Source organism: Phoca vitulina, unplaced genomic scaffold (genome assembly GCF_004348235.1).
Source record: "Phoca vitulina isolate PV1807 unplaced genomic scaffold, GSC_HSeal_1.0 scaffold1, whole genome shotgun sequence".
Lineage (NCBI taxonomy): Eukaryota > Metazoa > Chordata > Mammalia > Carnivora > Phocidae > Phoca > Phoca vitulina.
Window position 1 is genome coordinate 53,437,393 of NW_022589704.1, and position 19,769 is coordinate 53,457,161.

General features: G+C 38.5%; 1 protein-coding gene across 2 annotated transcripts in view; it reads left to right on the forward strand.

Annotated features, from left to right (window-relative positions):
* CCDC141 (coiled-coil domain containing 141) overlaps positions 1-19,769 on the forward strand; it is a 219,990-nt gene that overhangs the window by 84,185 nt on the left and 116,036 nt on the right. The gene's annotated exons all lie outside the window — the stretch shown is intronic.

The following is a 19,769-nucleotide window of genomic DNA, read 5'->3' on the forward strand; positions in this document are numbered from 1 at the left end:
GAATGTGCAGAATGCAATCATGAAGTACTGAAAGCAAAATGAGCAGAGGGGCTGTGTAGAGATGCTCCTCTCCCACTGTGTCTTCTTATTTGGCAATTGACTCCTTTGTATCTGTGGGATCTGTAAATACTTACCAAAGTTCTTTACAAGTGCTCCATTTTGATCTCTAAGGAAACAAAAGTCCATTTGTATTAGAGTGAATAGGAACAGTGAAAACCTTAATCAGTATCAAGACTTAAGAGAACTTTCTATTATTAATATCTTGAATGATTGATAGTTGTAGGTAAAGCCAAGCCTTGAAGCTCTGGAAAACCATGGGCCAGCACTACCAGATGAGGGTTGAAAATAAGGAAGACAAATAAATATTTACATGTTTGGGAGGATGGGATTGGTGGCAGGGGATGAAGGGACAGGCAGGCAGGGGAAGCAGTAGACTGCATTTATCTGGACTGGAATCACAGAAGAACCAGGATGCTTTTGTTTTTTTGTTTATCGCTTCTCTCTGAACACTGCAGTATACATAGGTATTTTATGTGTTTGGTCTGAATATTTGCCAGATTGATAAAAGATGCAATCACAGAAGATTGCTATGACTGATGATTTTTTAAAGTTCTTTAAAATTTTTCAGCATTTGGTTTACCTGTTTAGGTTAAACAACAGTTTATTCTGTGGGTGTCAAACTCAGGTTTTATCAGTGAAAATTCTATCAAAATCCCTAAATGCTAAGCACAAGAGATGACCTGAATTGCACAGGATTGTTGCCTTCTTTAAAACAAACAAAAATGGTTTACTTACATAATTTAGTCATATTTGGAGTTATATTCCCTGTAACTGTGGACTAATCATGGTTTCTCATAGCCCTGAGGAAAATCTCACAGTCTGGAGAAATTATTTTTTGACATCTAAGCTCAGTTCTAATAGGACTTTGGCAAGTTCTGTTAAATAGATATTAATGTTCTATTTCTATCCTTCATAATTTTAACTGGCTCCTATTTCTTTATCCCTTCTGAAATGCCTGACCTTCTAGCTCACTGACTCCCCTACCACACTTCTGTTATTCAGCCCTCTTGCCAAGTTTCTTCACTTCAGCGATTTTTCATGCCTTGTGCCTCATACTGATTCTGCTTCATAATTGTTTTTACTGGGTTCATTTTATGAACTGGTATGATAAAATGAAATAAAGCTTCATTCTATCTAATGTTCTTCCTTATATCTTAAGGTATACTTTATTCACACATTAACTGTTTGATCTATCCAGTGTCTTAATTCTACTTCCTCTGATTCATGTATCTCAATGTGTTGCTTATGCTCATCAGATGTTATTTTCTGCTGAGCTAGTATTCCCTTGGGAGAGCAGAAATTTTGACTGGTAAGGCATGGGAGGTGCGATAGCTGGTGCTCCAACTTGTCCCCTTATGGTGGGGAGCTGGGTGCCCCTGAGTGCAGAGAGCTTCTATCGTTATAATTAGGGCTCAACCATTCATGGTTTTCCCCTCTACCCCAGACACATATAAAGGAGGGGATCCCTTGGAGGAACTCCCACTGATTGGACTCTCAATCCTGCTTTGTTCCAAAACCCATTTCCCTGGGGTATGTTCTGTCCCATTCATTTAGTGAGAGTTGGATAGGGCTCACTAAGAAACAGGTCAGTTTGATTACCTCTCATATATTAGCTATCTACCTGGTAGATTCCAGTGCTAGCCTCATGTTGTTTCTTCCCTCTGGATGCTACTGGACTGGAGCTACTATCTTCTGTCCTGAAAAAGGTACATTGACAAGCACTAACCAAGCAGGTGGGGAAAGAAAGCATCATACCCAGAAAGCTCTCCCCTGGCCTATCTCCTATCATGGTATCTGCCATTATTCTATTCTAAGCCATATGCCCCTGACACTGAGACCCAACCACCTTTTGGCTCCTCAAGGAAAGTTCTCATATCTGTAAACTTCATTCTCACTTTGTTGGCCTTTAGAAGAAGGACCAGCTACATAATATGTAGGACCCAGTGCAAAATGAAAATATGGAGGACTTTTTAAATAAATTATTGAAATTTCAATGCAGCAACAGCAGAGCATAAACCAAGCACATGGCTCTTCTAAACTCAGGAACCTGTCGGATGACATGGGTCCTTTGCCCATGAAGCCAGTCCTATTTACAGTATTAAGATTTCTGGAAGGACCTACCAACCTTTGCTGGTTAGATGTTTCCTTAGCTACTTTACTGACCTCTTCCCACCTAGATGAGCAAGTTTTCTAAAAATAGATTATAATGTTATAATAGGTTGCATCCACATGGAAAAAAAACAGGTTCAAATCCTTACTGTCACTCACTATGTAACTTTGGGAACATTTGACCTCTCTGAGCTTTACCTTCCTCACCTATAAGGAGGAGGCATGAAAACTCAATTAGAAAATATCTATGAAAACACCCACATTTTAGTAGTGGCTCAAAGATATTGCTTTTCTTTTTCCATGGATGGTGTAAATGTTCAAATAGTTTTCATCCGTGCTTTTTCAACCATCTTGTTCCTTGTTCTTACAGACAGATTCCACTTTTATATGGCCTTAAACAGGAACCAGCATATTACATTTTGGAGTTTTGTTTGGGTGTGAGTATGAGGAGAGGAAGAGGGAATGTGTCTTTCAAAGGAGATTTTATGTATAAATAAGGCCTCAAGCTGGGGGTTCATTAGTGAAACACATATAAATAATCTGGTAACACAGGGAAAGTAGGTGTTTCTGCTCCCCACAGCTAAACTGAGCAGCAGGGAGCTGTTCTATATTGCTTTTTTTTTAAGCAGTAAGTTTTTTAAAATAAATTTTGAAAATGCCTCTGTAATTTCTTACTGGAATATACTCAAATAAGAAATATGGAAAACTTTCTATCTCTTAATAAACGTGATGCCTTATTCAGAATGTGTTGAAATAATGAACTAAAAGAATTTTTATTATAACCTTTGACTATGAATAAATTATGCTAAATCATTATACTTTCTTTACTAAATATGAAAAATATTTTCCTTTTACATATGTAGCAGATAAAGAAATAGCAGACATTGATGATTATAAACCACCCTTTGGTTAAGACCTTAAATACTCTTAGATTTTATCATGTATTAATTTGATTCCCCAAGGCTTGAATTCAAACTTTGGAGCTGAGTTGGTTTTAAGATGTATTAAAATAATATGTAAATAAACACTTCCTTATTATCTCTTTTGAGGAGGCATAATCATTCCTTCTTCCATGCATCAGAAATAATGTTCATATAAGAACTACCTTCAGGAATGAACTTGTATTTCTACCGGGAGGAAAACTTTTCCTCTTCCAATTTGTGTCCAGTGATTGGGTGTCTACAAATTAACAGACAGCAAACAGATTAACAGGAGTAAAGACAAGGTTTATTTTCATATATGCATGGGAGGTCCCAGTAATGGAAAGTTTGTGGAATAGCCAGAAGTTGAGTATTATATATATCATTTTAACAAAAAAAGGTTGAGAGGCTTAGGGCCTCAATGAATGAATATGGAAGGTTCTACTGGGCTTTTTGATGCTAATGAAATGAGCAGTCTGTCTTCCTCCCAGTGAGAAGAGTTAATGGCAGCTGAATTTGTACTTCCTGTTGGTAAGGGTCAGTCTTCTTTCAATTAGGAAATTCCCTGGGAAGAGGATCAATGGGAGCTGTATTTTCAGGATACTCTGTTTAAGTTTAGGTAATATTTCTGTGACTGCTGATTGTTCAGATGTTTTCGGCTTAAAGTAATTTTCATACCACTGTGGTGGACCTTTAATCCTCTCACTAATATTGCTTCAAACTTTGGTTCAGTTTCAGACCCTTTGTAGTTGGTGCACACTAGAATCTCCTGAGGGCTTTGAAAAAATACTGAAGTCTGGATCTCGTGCCCAGAGATTCTAGGTAGTTTGGGGCATCCAGATTTTTTTTTTTTTTTTAATTTATTGTCAAGGCCCCTGGGTGGCGCATTTGGTTAAGTGTCAACTCTTGGTTTTGGCTTAAGTCATGATCTCAGGGTCATGAGATCAAGGCTTACATGGGCCCCGAGCTCAGCGAGGAGTCTGCTAAAGTTTCTCTCTCCTTCTGTCCCTCCCCAAACTCATTTTCTCTCTAAAATAAATAAATAAATAAATAAATCTTCAAAGGAAATTTATTGTCAATCTTAAAATGGTAATGTTTTTATCAAAATCCAATCCAGATTTTCTTCTCCTTCTAAAAAAACTGGAAGATCTGGCAATATCAGGTTTACCTTTCCATATAGACATAGCAACACTTGTCTGGAGCCCCATAATAGCTATTTCCTTTAGAAAAGACACGTGCACTCCAGTTTTCCACAGTCCCTACCCTTCCTCATTACTACCTTGCCTCCCACCTTTGCTTCACCTCATTCACATTATGTGCCTGGCCCCTGTAAGCATTTGGGTTGGAGACATGACAGGCAATGAGGTACTATCAAAGTGTAGTAATGGCTTAAACTGATTTGCGTCTTTGTAAATTACGTTGGAAACTGTGAATGATAAGAATGAGAGGGAGTGATAACGAAGACAGAAAAGTCACTTAGAAAGCTATTGCAATTCTGATGAAACTTTAGGTCGAGTGTGATGTCTTTTGAGATGAAGGATATTAATCGCCATCTTAAAGGCTTAAAAGAGAGTTGTAGCCGTGTTTTTCAACGTGTGGCCCCCAGAGAGCAGCAGTGGAATCTGGAAGTCTTAGAAATACAGAATCCCGGACTCTAACCACCAAACCTATTGTGTCAGAATCTGCATTCTAACAAATTTCCCCACAGGATTTGAACTGACACTAAAGTTTAAGAGGCACTGACTTAGAGGTTTTCCCCATCTATTTCGTGTATGTCTATATTCTCCTTAATTTTCCAGATGACTATATATTGTTTACAAAGTCCTTGATTAACAATGATCTTTGGCATTCTGATGTGTATAGAAACATCATCTTCAATGTTTTAAAGATTTTATTTATTTATTTGAGAGAGAGAGAATGAGAGAGAGAGCACGAGAGGGGGGAGGGTCAGAGGGAGAAGCAGACTCCCTGCTGAGCAGGGAGCCCAATGCGGGACTCGATCCAGGGACTCCAGGATCATGACCTGAGCCGAAGGCAGTCACCTAACCAACTGAGCCACCCAGGCGCCCCATCTTCAATGTTTTAATATAGTAGAATTCACATTCCTCAGCTTCAAGATTAAAACCATCTTCCATGATTCATCATCTAATCCGATTTTCCAAGTCATTGAAAATATTTTCCAGTTGTTGCTGAGTGATTTCATAAATTAGATTTGTGATCTTGGCCTCAAGTTCCTTTAAATAATATTATTTGGAGATTCTTAAAAAATACCACTGCTTAGATCCCGCATAAATTTTATTTAGAGGAAAAGTCAAGTTTAGATTTACAAAATATTTATAAGATAAGGAAGTAAAGCAGAATCTCTTGCAAGCTTATTTGACTATTCTAAATACATAATTCTCATCAATAGAACCACTATGAGGAAGTGGCTCTTTAAAAATATGTTTAGGGACACACCTGGGTGGCTCAGTCAGTTGAGCTTTGGACTCTTGGTTTCAGCTCAGGTCATGATCTCAGGGTGGCAGGATTGTTCCCGAGTGCTGTGCCCCCTCTTCCCCACCAAATAGAGCCCTGCCTTGGTCACCCTGGCACAGAGTCTGCCTCTGCCCCCTCTCCCTGCTTGCATTCTCACACATGCGCGCTCTCTCTCTCAAATAAATAAAATTAAAAAAATTTTTTAAATAAAAAATATGTTTATTGTTTTATTTTTCTGATTACATAGTACATTTTCATTTTGGAAAAATGAGAAAATACATAAAACTAAAGAAAATTAAAATCACTCATACTGTGTGGGTGTATATGGAAATGGGAAGGAAATAATAAAACCTACATAAAATTGAGTATCCCCGAACTGTGTATGTGTGTATAATACACTATATGCGTGTGTTTTTATATACAAAATTGTATATGTATTGTTTTGCAGTGTGAGTTTTCCAATTAGCATTACATCATAAGCATTTCCCCATTTAAATGCATATTTTAAATATGCTTTTTAATGATTGCATGTTATTAAACCATGTAAATATATCATACATCATTTTTCTTCTCATTGTGGCACATATTAACCTATATAAAGAAGCTGGCTATTCTGCTATTTGAACTTTCATTACATCCCCAAATTCTTTCACTGAAGGTACGTGAGAAAATGGTAAAACCACTATAAAACATATTGCTTCAGTAAATCAGCTTATATCATCTCTGATGATTATAAGGAAAATGCATAAAATGAAGCAGAGTTTGTTTCTTTTATAATGTTTTATGTTATTTAAAAAAGAAAGTGGGGTCTGGATCTGAAATGTCTCAAGGAAGAAATTAAGTGAGTCTCCAAACAGTAAAGACACCTGCATTAGTGCATTTCAATTCCTCTGTCTTCATTTTAGTGAATAATTTGTTTTACTTGTCTGATTTTTTAATGAACTTTCCAATTAAAAGCAGATGTCACTTTTCACAGAACATAAATTAGAAACAATTTCATTACTAACAGGCGAAATAAGTATAAATAGTACTGCCTTTGTCTGCAAGCATTGGGAAAATCTACAATGTGATGGGATTTTCACATTGGTAAACTTACAATAGCCTTAACATGTGGGTTAATTTAAAGCTTAGTGAACCATATGCTTTCATTTCCAGGGGAAATTTGATTTAGAAAGTCCCTCAGAAATGTTTATGCCCATCTAAGAAAGGGATGAGTTAAGGAAGCAAATGAAGAACATGATCACTAGGTTTAAAACTACCTGCTGTCATTTTGTTTTTAGAATCTTCACCAGCTCATTAAGTTTAACCACTTAGAGAAAGCTTCCTCTCTCTCTTTTTTACTTATGACTTTTACAATAAGTCTTTATACATTTTATTCCACCTCCCCTCTCCCTCCTCCTCACTCCTCCTCCCTCCCCCTCCCTACCATCTACCCTCCTCCTCTCTTCCTCAGCCTCTTTGTCATTTATCAGCCCTTAAATAAAATTTCCACAAAACATGGATTTGTATAGTTACTATTATTACAACTCAAGGTAATACTGCTGTCATAATCATAATAGTGAAAGTGAGTCTATTTGAAGTGGACATCAGAGAAGGCATTTTCTTAGGGCTTAAAACACTCACGCCTTAAATCCCTGCAACCTTTCTGTGCTACTTCAGCGTTCTCTTAGAGACTTCCAATACTTGTGCCCATAGGTCTCCTTGATGTTCATCACTCCAAAGGACTTTACTTCAGCTTTCCAGTCCTGTGGCCGCTTTGGTTCCAAAGCATCACTGACCCTGCTCTCCCCGCACCCCCTTTCTTTTCGCCTTTTCCTGACTTCCTTCCTCATACTCTTCTGCATGGGCCACCAGGGCTACTTGTGAGTAACTCAATCACCCGTTTTCTCTGTTTCTACTTCAGAAAAAAGATGAAGCACTTGCATAATTTTTCTGATTAGATCTATTTTAAAAGGAAATGATCTATTATCAGTTAGCCTTATGAATTCTTTATTTATCATCTGTTAATTCCCTGCTCCATTCCCCATAATAACCAGTCCAAAACTTTTATCCTCTTTTAAAACTCCCAGCCAGGCTTTACTTAACCTCAGAGTCACGTGGCCATGAAAGGTGAAATTGCTTGACTCTTTTCTTCCCTGCCTTTGGTGTCTCTTTTCCACCTTTTCTCCCATTTTCTTCCTCTCATTTTCAAATCTAAGCCTCCACCTGCCATTCCAGGTCCCACCTTTCCCATCTCATCAGTTTGAATCTCTCTTCATTTTTCAGTCACCCCTTCTCACCATCCCTCAATTACATTTTAGTCTCACAAAATCAAAAACAAAAACATTACTGCTCGACCCTTAAGACATTATTCCACCTTTTCCTTGGCTACTGTCATGGCTTGAATTATCCTTCCCAACATTTCTGCATTGAAGTCTTAACACCCAGAATCTCAGAATGTGACCTCTTTTGGAAAAAGGGTGTAAGTAGTGAAGATGAGGTCATTAGGGTGGACGCTAGTTCTATGTGGCTTTTTAAAGGGGGACATTTGAACTCAGAGGCAGACACACACAGAAGAAAGATAATGTGAAGAGAGGCAGGGAGAAAAAGGCCATCACCAAAGCCAAGAGAGGAGCTGGGAGCAGGTGCTTCCCTCACCACCCTCAGGAGGAACCAGTTCTGCCTACACCTTGACTTCAAACTCTTAGATTCCAAAACTGTGAAAGAGCACATTTCTGTTGTTCAGGCCACCCCATTTGTGGTACCTTGTTACACCAGCCCTAGGAAACTAATGCAACTACTTTATTTTCTGCCTCCTGCCTCCCTACTCCCCCACTAATCCTTTACTTGCATTAGAAGAAACTGCTCTTTCTCAGTAACTAATGACTGGACCCTCTCTATGCACTTGGTCTCTGAAACACTGTTTTCTCTAGTTCTTCCATCTCTGGAATGGCTCCTTCTAAATCTTGCTCAATGCCAACTCTTCCTCCAGGCTCCCTTGGCCTATCGTGCTTAATCTGTGGCTCTTCTCTTGTTTCCTGCATTCTTCATGTGGCCTTTTCTAATCCCATGATGACAACATCACTTTTCTTTTGATGATTTCTAGACTTTAAAAAAATTTCCAGCCCATATGTCATTTCTCAACTCCAGTCTTCTTTTTAGAAATTCCTGTTGAAGATTTACACATAGACTTCTTAGTAGCATTTCTAACTCAGCTAGGATCATTACTTTCTCCTTCAAACCTTCCTGTTTTCTTTCTTGGCTAAAGACGTTGCAGTCCTTCAGCCACCAGGTTAGAGATTTCAGGGTCACGTTAGAGCCTTATTCTCTCCCTCTCTCCCTTCAGGTCGGATGACCTCTCAGTGTAAGTCCATTCTTACCTCCCATCTCCTTCTCTTCTTCTCATTCCAGGCCCACCACTTCAATTTGGGCGCCTGGAATCTTTGACAGAGACTATAAAAATTATGTTGAGTAGTAGTATTAATCTGAGCCTACAAACTACAATATTTTTGCATGAAATATTGCTTGTTTGCTTTTACATCTTTTTTTTTTCTTTTTAATCAACATACGCCTGATTCGGAGCTCCCATCCTCTGACTGGTGGGACACCCAGTCTCTGTGTTATTGGAGTTCCCTTTCCCCAGCGTTTTGCAAGTGTTCCTGGGCTCCTGCGGCACCATAGCTTCAGAAGGCCCCTCTACTCATCAGTCTATGCTGACTCCCTCTGAAACAATCATTGTCTCGGCCTGTGTGAAGACTGCGGTTTCAGTGGCTCTCTGCTTCTATGGCTGTTTGGGGCCCTAGGATGGCCCAACTATTCCATCTCCTGGGAGGGAACTCACAGCCATGCCCGGGGAAGCCTGGGACTTCCACATGGCACTGCCCTAAAAAGACCATCCATCTCCTCACGCGCCTCTTCTCCCAACCAGCTTTTTCTCTGGTTGCTGGCCAGATCGCCCTATCTTTTGATAACCCTCACCTCTATCTCCTCCTTTAGTACATCTATGATATTGTCTTCAATAGACTTAGTTTTTTTACAAAAGGCAGGAGGGGAAATATCAGATTGCTTTCCACCTAACACTTGAGAATTGCAGTACTGCATCCATCTTTCACAAAGTTTTGACCATTATTTCTCTGTTGCTTTAGAATCAAGTCTTCCTATCAAATTTTGTTTAATCCATAGTCTTGATGATAATTAGGCAGTAGAGAGAATGACTCATGACCTCCCTGGCACACTGAAAGTCACTTACAAGCCACAGCAATTTAGAAGTCCAGCAAGGGCCAACATGGGGTAACATGTTGCTGCCAGCTTCCTTTCTAATAGAGTCATCCACTGACCCAATAAACACTAGGTGTCCCAGAACCCTCTTCTGGGTGCTTTAGGAAATCCAGAAATAAATATGCCATGGCCCTGTTTTTAGGCAATTCAGAGCTGTGGAGAAATCAAACTTGTGGAGAAATCAGATATGTGAACAATTGAAATGCCAGTAAGGATGGAAAAGATGCTTTAATTAAACAATAAGCAATGTTCTGTGAGAAAAGAAGGTAAAAGCAAGAGCAGGGGGCAGGATCAAAAAGCTTCTCAGAGAAGGAATCTGGACTGACACTGCACCCCAAGGTCACCTAAGATTTACATAGGTTCACCCTTGAGGCTGGAATGGAGACAGAACTTTAAATAGATCCTCCCTGCCCAATGTACTGACCTCAAAATATTGTCTAGACATCTTAAACATGAATGCTACTCTCTTTGTCTTGCTTCTTGGCTAACTTCTGTGGGGCCCAGTCTTGAAGTACATACCAAACTCTGCTTACAGCTTCTGTCTCTGCTTAGCCTTTCTAACTAACTTAGGTGGAAAGCAATCTGATTCACACCAATGTGTGAATGTCTACCAACTTCTTAACTATCTTTTACTTTTGTTTTTCTTCTATTTGTTCATTTATTTTTATTTTAGAGAGAGAGAGCTTGCGAGTGGGGGGTGGGGCAGAGGGGAAGGAAGAAGAAAAGGGAAAGAATCTCAAGCAGACTCCACGCTGAGCACAGAGCCCAATGAGGGGCTCAGTCTCACGACCCTGAGATCATGACCTGAGCCAAAACCAAGAGTCTGATGCTCAACTGACTAAGCCACCCAGGCACCCCCTTTTCTTCTTCTTTTTTAAAATTTTCCACCATCCCGTCCCACCTCTAATTTTTTTAAGTAAATGTTTATTAACCCAAACACAAGAGTGAAATTTCAGGCAGTGTTGAAAGGTGAAGTGATTTGCAGAGTGGCCAGACCCAATGCTGCCTCTAAGTTTTACCTACTATTAAAGATAAAGTACTGCTCTGTCTTTTTTTTTTTCTTAGAAGTTTGTACCCCTTAATTCCCTTCACTATTTCACTCATTCCCCACCCCTGTCTCCTCTGGCAACCACCAGTTTGTTTTCTGTATTTTCTGAGTCTGTTTCTGTTTTCTGTTTTTGTAGTTTGTTTATTCATTTGTTTTTTAGATGCCACATGTAAGTGGAGTCATGTGGTACTTGTCTCTCTCTGTCTGACTTACTTCACTTAGCATAATATCCTTTGGTCCCAAACACCAGTTTATCTTTTAAAGCTGAAATCTAGCACATCCTATGATGGTAATAGGGCGTTGAGGGGACTACAGGCACAGAAAGCCTGTACAGGGTGAGTTCTCTGTACACCTCGTGTTTAACACGGAGATTCACTGCATTGTGAATCGAGAGATTTCAATTTTTTCTTCTCTTTCAGCTTTGTTGAGGTATAATTGACACATAGAATTGTAAGATATTTAAAGTGTACATCTTGATGATTTGATATACGTATATACTTTGAAAAAATTACTCCCATACAATTAACACATCATCACCTCACATATTTATCTGTTCGTGTGTGTGAGAACAATTAAGTTCCACCTTCTCCTCAAATTTCAATTATATGATTGTGTTATCCACTATAATCATCATGTTATACATTAGATCTTCAGAACTTATTCATCTTATAGCTGAAAGTTTGCTGCTCTCTCTCTTTATCCTCCATCCTCCAGCCCCTGGCATCCAATTTTCTACTCTGTTTCTGAATTTGACTTTTTTTATTTTTTTTAAGATTCCATATGTAAGTGATAAAAACACTTAAAGAGGGATGCCTGGGTGGCTCAGTCGGTTAAGTGTCTGACTCTTGATTTTGGCTTGGGTCTTGGCCTCAGGGTCGTGAGATCGAGCCCCGCATTGGCCTCCATGCTGGGTGTGCAGCCTGCTTAAGATTCTCTCTCTCCCTCTGTCCCTCTCCAGCCCGCCACCACCCCCGCCCCCCCCGGCTCGAGCTCTCTCTCTCTCTAAAACAACAACAACACACTTAAAAATTTTCATTCACATGTACAGTAAGTCCCTGGGAACCCAGACCAAGAAAGATTTTAAAAAACTACTCACAAAGGGGCTCTTAGGGAGTATTGAGATACGATTAGGCACCTCTCCCTTTGTATGAAATGTCACAACAAAAGTAAAGGCAAACGATGTTAACATGATCACGGTGTCTGATGTCACTGGTATATATATATGTTCTACCCAAACCCTCACATCTTGAAAAATACTGTCACATCTTACCTATCACTATGCAGTACTTTTGAACACTGAGTGTTCAAAGGTGTATGTTAAGGGTTTCAAACCACTGAACACATTCCTGTAACCTGGGATTGCTGTGCACCATTACCTCACACAGTAGTTGGCTTGGGCAGTCATTTTGCTTCTCTGCATTCCAGGAACAAGAAGAACCACTGGCTGATAGATTACACACATGCCTGCACATTTTTAAATGTATATGAAAAAGTCCTGGATGTTTGGTTTCTTCTTGCTACTCTAGTTTGTGGTCTTCTTTTTCTTTTTCTTTTTTTTTTTAAGATTTTATTTATTTATTTGACAGAGAGAGACAGCAAGTGAGGGAACAAAGCAGGGGGAGTGGGAGAGGGAGAAGCAGGCTCTCTGCTGAGCAGGGAGCCTGATGCGGGGCTCAATCCCAGAACCCTGGGATCATGACCTGAGCTGAAGGCAGACCTTAACAACTGAGCCACCCAGGCACCCTGTGGTCTTATTTTTCTTATAGGCAGCTTTAAGCCTCTTTCCTTCATAGTCCTTTTGAATAGGTTGTTCTCATTGAAGAGGCTTGGAGCATATTTGGGAGAAATCCATGAGAGCATTTGCTAATAGAGTATGAGTGTGTGAGTGTCTTTTTAGTTGTGCGAGAGTGCTTGAGTGTGTATGTGAATGTGTGAGAGAGAGTGTGTGTGTGTGAGTGTGTATGTGTATGTGTGTGCACGCAAAGGTGGGTGGTGAGTACTGACTTCAGGATTCTAAGCACAGCCTTTCCAGAGAGACAGTCAACAGGGTCTCATGAACAGAATTCCTCATCATCCCATTCAAAATCTCTTCCACCGAGTTTCCCCATCTCAGTTAAAGGCAACTCAATCCTTGCAGTTATTCAGATCAAAAAAGTCTTCACTTCCTCTTAGAGGAAATCACCTGGGCTGTATCTTCTAAATAGGTCCAGAATCCTATCGTTTCTCACTATCTCCACTGCTGTCCTGGGGAATGAGCACTCACATGTTTGCCTGGCTGATTACAGCAGCCTCCTTATGAATTCCTGTGCTCTCATCCCTGCCTCTGTGCTCTCCCCTTCCATGTATTCTCAATGACAGCCCAGTGGTTTTATTTATTTTTTTTATTATTTTATTATTTTTTTTAGCTTTTCATGACTACTTGCTATTTACGAACAATTTTAAATACATTTATTTTTTTATCTTTTTTTTTCATCATAATAAATGTACTCTTTAATCCCCATCCCCTATTTCCTTCATCCCCCTACCCACCTCCCCTCTGGTAACCACCAGTTTGTTCTCTGTAGTTAAAAGTCTGTTTCTTGGTTTGTCTATCTCTTTTTTTTCCTTTGCTCATTTGTTTCTTAAATTACACATATGAGTGAGATCATATGGTATTTGTTTTTCTCTGACTGACTTATTTCACTTAACATTATACTCTCTAGCTCTATCCATGTTGTTGCAAATGGCAAGATTTTATTCTGTTTTGTGACTGAATAAAATCCCATTGTATATATATACACCAACCACATCTTTATTCATTCATCTATTGATGGACACTTGGGCTGCTTCAATAGTTTGGCTAGTGTAAATAAGGCTGCAATAAACATCAAGGTGCATGTATCCCTTTGAATTGGTGTTTTTATATTTTTGGGGTAGTGTGATTCCTGGATCATAAGGTAGTTCTATTTTTAATTTTTTGAGGAAACTCCACACTGTTTTCCACACTGGTTGCACCAGTTTGCATTCCCACCAACAGTGCAAGAGGGTTCCTTTTTCTCCACATCCTCACCAAAACTTTTTGTTTCTTGTGGTTCAGGTGTGAGATGATATCTTATTGTAGTTTTGATTTGCATTTCCATGATTATGAGTGATGTTGAGCACCTTTTCATGGGTCTGTTGGCCATCTGGATGTCTTCTTTGGAGAAATGTCTGTTCAGGTCTTCTGCCCATTTTTAAATTGTGTTATTTGATTTTTGGGTGTTGAATTGTATCAGTTCTTTATATATTTTGGATACTAACTCTTTATCATACATGTCATTTGCAAATATCTTCTCCCATTCCATAAGTTGCCTTTTAGTTTCGTTGATTGATTCCTTCACTATGCAGAAGTTTTATTTTGATGTAGTCTCAATAGTTTATTTTTGCTTATATTTCCCTTGCCTCAGGAGACATACCTAGAAAAATGTTGCTACAGCCGATGTCAGATTACTTCCTGTGTTCTCTTCGAGGATTTTTATGGTTTTAGGTCTCATATTTAGGTATTTAATCCATTTTTAATTTATTTTTGTGTCTGATGAAAGAAAGTGGTCCAGTTTCATTCTTTTGCATGTGGCTGTCCAGTTTTCCCAGCACCATTTGTTGAGGAGACTGTCTTTTTCCCATTGTGTATTCATTCCTCCTTTGTCAAAGATTAACTGACCATATAATTGGGGGTTTAATTCTGGGTTTTCTGTTCTAGTCTGTTGATATGTGTCTATTTTTATGCCAGTACCATATTGTTTTAATTACTATAGCTTTGTAATATAACTTGAAGTCCAGAATTGTGATACCTCCAGTTTTATTTTCTTTGGCTATTCGAGGTCTTTTGTGGTTCCATACAAATTTTAGAATAGTTTGTTCTAGTTCTGTGAAAAATGCTTTTGGTATTTTTATTTATTTTTTTATTTTTATTTTTATTTTATTATTTATTTATTTTTTGGTATTTTTTTTTAAAGGTTTTTTTATTTATTCATTCGAGACACAGAGATACAGAGAGAGAGAGAGAATATGAGCAGGGGGAGAAGCAGAGGGAGGGGGGAGAAGCAGGCCCCCTGCTGAGCAGGGAGCCCGATGCGGAGCTCAATCCCAGGACCCTGGGATCATGACCTGAGCCGAAGGCAGACGCTTAACCATCTGAGCCACCCAGGTGCCCCAGCTGTTGGTATTTTGATAGGGATTGCATTAAATGTGTAGATTGCTTTGGGTAGCATAGACATTTTAACAATATTTGTTCTTCCAACCCATGAACATGGAATATTTTTCCATTTCTTTGTGTCATCTTCAATTTCTTTCATAAGTATTCTATAGTTTTCAGAGTACAGATCTTTTACGTCTTTAGTTAGATTTATTTCTAGGTATCTTATGGGTTCTGGTACAACTGTAAATGGGATCGATCCCTATTTTTGTTTTTTTTAAGTTAAGCCAGATGATGTCACTCTTATGCTCCAATTCCTCCAAGGGCTTCCCACTTCTCTCAGAATAAAAGACTCCGTGATTACAATCCCCTCTGCCCTGCTCTGCTCCCACCATGCCTCTCTTCTGCTTCTCCTCCTGCTTCCTCCATCCACACTCCACTGTGCTGGTTTCTTTGCCCTTCCTCCAGCCAGGCAGGAAAACTCCCACCTGAGGGCCTTCACTCCAGCTATGCCATCGGCCTGGAAAGCTCCTTCTCCAGAGACCCATGTGGCTCACCCACTCCCTTCCTTCCTGTCTTTGCTCAAAACTCACTGATCAAAGAGGCCTACCCTGACCACCATGTTTAATACTACACAGAACTCCCATCCCGCATGAACCCTTAAGTCCCTTACCCTGTTCTACTTGTCTTTATTCTTAAACTTCATCACCTTATAACGTACTAGGTAATGTACTGATTTATCATGTGTATTGGTTATAAACAAAATAAAATAATGGCATACCACCACCATCACTAATACTGGAACTCCCCTGTCAGCCTACTACTGACTTCCCTGGTCTGGATGAAGTGTTTAGGGGAATACCTGGCATAGAATGGACCCGCCAAATAAATGTTTGTTGATTAAATGAATGAAGAACTATAAAGTGGATCTTTTTTACAAGATCTGTATCTTCTAATTGACTATAATAATTGACTATTGTTGCTATATATGAATGTTATTAATTTTCTTATAGTGATCCTTTATATAGCAACTTTGATGAATTCTTATTGATTTAAATTATTTTTCTAGATTCTCTTGGTTTTTACATGTAGAAAAGCATACATCTGTAAACAGTGACAATAATGTTCATCCTTTCTAATACATTTATTTATTTATTTATTTATTTTCTGTGCTAACATTAGATAAGACTTCCAGTAAAATGAAGACTAGCAGCAGTGGTAGAGGACATTTTTGTTTTGTTCCTGACTTTAAGTAGAAAGATTCAAATGCTTTATCATTAAGTATGATGTTTCTAAAGTTTTTAGGTTTTTTTGTTTTGCTTTGGTTTTTGCATCTATCCTTTGTTACATTTTGGATTTTTTAAAAAAAATCATGGCTGGACACTGAATTTTATTGATGCCTCTCTTTGCATTTACTGAGATTATCATATGATTTTTCTCTTTTATTTTATTTATTTAGTGAGTTGCATTTCTTTGTTTTTCAATGCATTTAATTTGCTTTTTGGCCAATATATTTGCATTGTTAAAAAATATTAAAGAGACATAGAAAAACCTGTAATAAAATATTTCTGTTTTCACCCTTTTAAATCAGTGGCTCCTTTGCCTGACACAATAATGTGAAGAAAGTACAAAGTAGAAAGAAATGCCTTGGTATCTTCTTTATGAATTAAGACTAATGATACTCAACATTGCAGCAGGGCTATTTTAAATTCATGATGGATTGGTGTATTAATCATTTAGAGAGTATAAGGGTAAAGATTTTATTTGTCATTGTATCTTCCACAGCCTTATACAATACTCACTGAATGTATGAAGTAATTCGAAAAACAAAAGTCAAATTTTAGATTTGGGAGTCATTAATACAAAATGTAATTTTATAGAGTCATTAGCTTAAAGTTGCAAGGTTAAAACTACTTTTATTATATAATCATTCTTCCTCATTTATTGGTATGATTACACAGAAACTCTTACAGGTCTATTGTTACCTAGTTATTCAATATTTCGGAATATTCTAGTCCAGTTCCAAAATTTGAAAGATTACAAAGTATTATTTGTTTGCTCCTGATTTCAAATAAAATGCTGCAGATTTTTAAAAATACATCTTCTTCCACCCTACCAATAATGATTCAATGAATATAGGGTAGGTGTGAGGAAGCGTGTTTTAAAATTTTTTCTAGGAGATACTGATAGTTAGCCAGATTTAAGAGCCATTGTTCTAGTCTGTATCTGATGTTCATTGTGGATATAATATATATGGATTCCCCCCATTTCCCAACTTAATCTATTTCATTTAGGAAAATCCTCACAAGAGGTGAACATCTAAACCTAATAATCCTCCCCATAGTTGAATTGTGTGTTGAGATTCTGAAGGTATCTCCAACACATGCTCTAGAAAATTAGACAATAAGTCTTCTGAAAACATTAATATAAACTGGGACCACCTAGCCAGCTAGTGGCACAATCTGATTGTAGGCAAATTGTGTTAGATGCAAACAGTCTGGCCAGCTAGACTTTATTGATTTTTATTAAAAATGGAAACACCAATACCCACAAATCTGTTTCTGCTCCTTACTTATTCAACTGAAAGAAAATGTGCTTAAGAGGAACAAGAAATCTAAGAAGAACAAGAACAAGACACTAAAGAAAAATTAATGATTCTTGGAAAACATAAGTCTTCAGAAAATGTCTTCCCAGCTTCCCATGTAATTAAATTTTCATCCAAAAACTATGTTGAACTAAGGAAGAAAAAAAAATGTATTGTTGCCCTAATCATTATTTTGAAGATCTGCTCATGAGTGCAATTTGTTAAGACTTTATTTGATTTTAAAAATTTATTCCGCCACACATCCATTTGCCTCAGTATTAACAACAAGCACCCTGCTCTGAGTAGCTGAACAACAAGCTCCACTTGGTGGCCATTCACTGAACAGAATAAAGGAAACAAGAAACTTCCAAGCCATGGTTTTTCCTGTGACTTTTGGAATATCTGAATGGACAGAGAAAAAAGAAAACAACTATTACTCAAAAATTATTTTGATGATATCTGTCATTTCTACTATAGACTCTCGGTCCCAATTCCACTAGGTTAATTATGGGAATTACAGCTAAAACCCCAGATTTTGGTAGGGCCTAAAATCTGGGAATTCGAAGCACAACCAATTCATCACTCAATTTATAGGTGACTCACCAGAGAAGCAGATGCATATGTGTGGTGGTGGCTGTCATTACATTGCAGGGAAGTAAGGCTTGGAAAAGCAAAATACCCTGCTTACGACCACTTACTAAGTTTGGAATAAAAAGTGTATTTCTTGTATTTCTAGCTCCAGTTCTCTGCTCTTATCCATGAGCTCTCCCTGCTTCAGTAGCTATGATTCTCTGCCTAAAGGCTGGGAGGTGAAACACCACACTTCTTTTATTTTTAGGTGACACAAAATCGCAGTTCTTCCTGTTTGCAATCAATGCCTTTGCCAAAATGCATCACAGTGAGGGCCAAGTTCACATGGTCTGTGGACACTGAACTCTGCACTACCCAGCAGTGGGATGGGACCCAGCTCTCTAGTAAGATCCTTGCTTTTATGTAGGCCAGCGTAGAAATGCCTGGGAACAGAGCAGAAGAGGAAACGGGCCCAGTTTGCAATCCAACTCGGCATAATCAGAGTTTCAGCTTTTCAGGGGCTCACTGCCACTCTTTAAAAGCATAAAAATTTCCTCTAAAAAGAAATTCCTGCTCGAAACAGACTTTCAAATATTCTCTGATTAAAATTGCCAGGTTTATTTTGTTTGTACCAGCTGTTAATGCAATCATGTACAATTCTATGATTTTGTGTCAATGAGTTAATTCTCCTTGGTGCTGAACCAAATGGGATTGTAGATTTAGAGAATGAACAAGAAATGGGCTGTGTCTAATGAGATGTCCTAAGAAATAGCCACGCTACACAGACTATACGTGGGATCCACACATGCTTCGGCCAGATGTGATTTTGTCCTGTCATCTCCACAGCTGGTATTTTCTTAGTAGTTTATAAATACATCCTCTGTTCTTTCTTGTCCATCTTTCCCCACTTAAAAGTTACATTCTGAAGTCAAGTTTATAATGAAAATAATTTACCACATGGCGTTGGGTCATTAAACCCCCCTCATCTACAGCAAAGTTTTCCTGTCAATAAAAGCTTATTAAACATATTGTGATGATATTGTTTCTTTTCAAATAGCTAATCTTTCTACTTTCTACTTTTTGAATCTACCTGCTGGATAATTTTTATGCCAATCCATAACTTCACTTAAGAGCTAACCTGGGAGTATAGAAAAGGCAGAAGAAATCATTTTCACCTTCTTGTCTATCAGCACTAATCCTCTTAAAAGTACCCGTTCAATCAAGGGATCCAACAGAAGCTCAATTTCCTCAGCAGATGGAACAGTGAAAGGTACAGTGTAAAAGGGTAACCACTGAGAGTGAGAAAGGAAAAAAACGGAGCGACCTGAGGAGACACCCCGAGCCCAGGAGCACACAGTACCACACGTCTTTACTCGGTCAGACGTATGCACGTATCTCTGTCAAGACTGAAAAGCCAAGGAAATGTCAGGCTTTGGCTTTCAGCTGGCAGGGACATGTACTGGAAATATTTGATTACAGAGTGACTGAAACTCAGTCAGAGGTTTAACAGTTAGCAGAGAGGCAGCAACGGCTAGAGAAAACGGACCATGATTTTCTCCACTGGGTTCCACCAGCCCTGACAACAGTGACAGC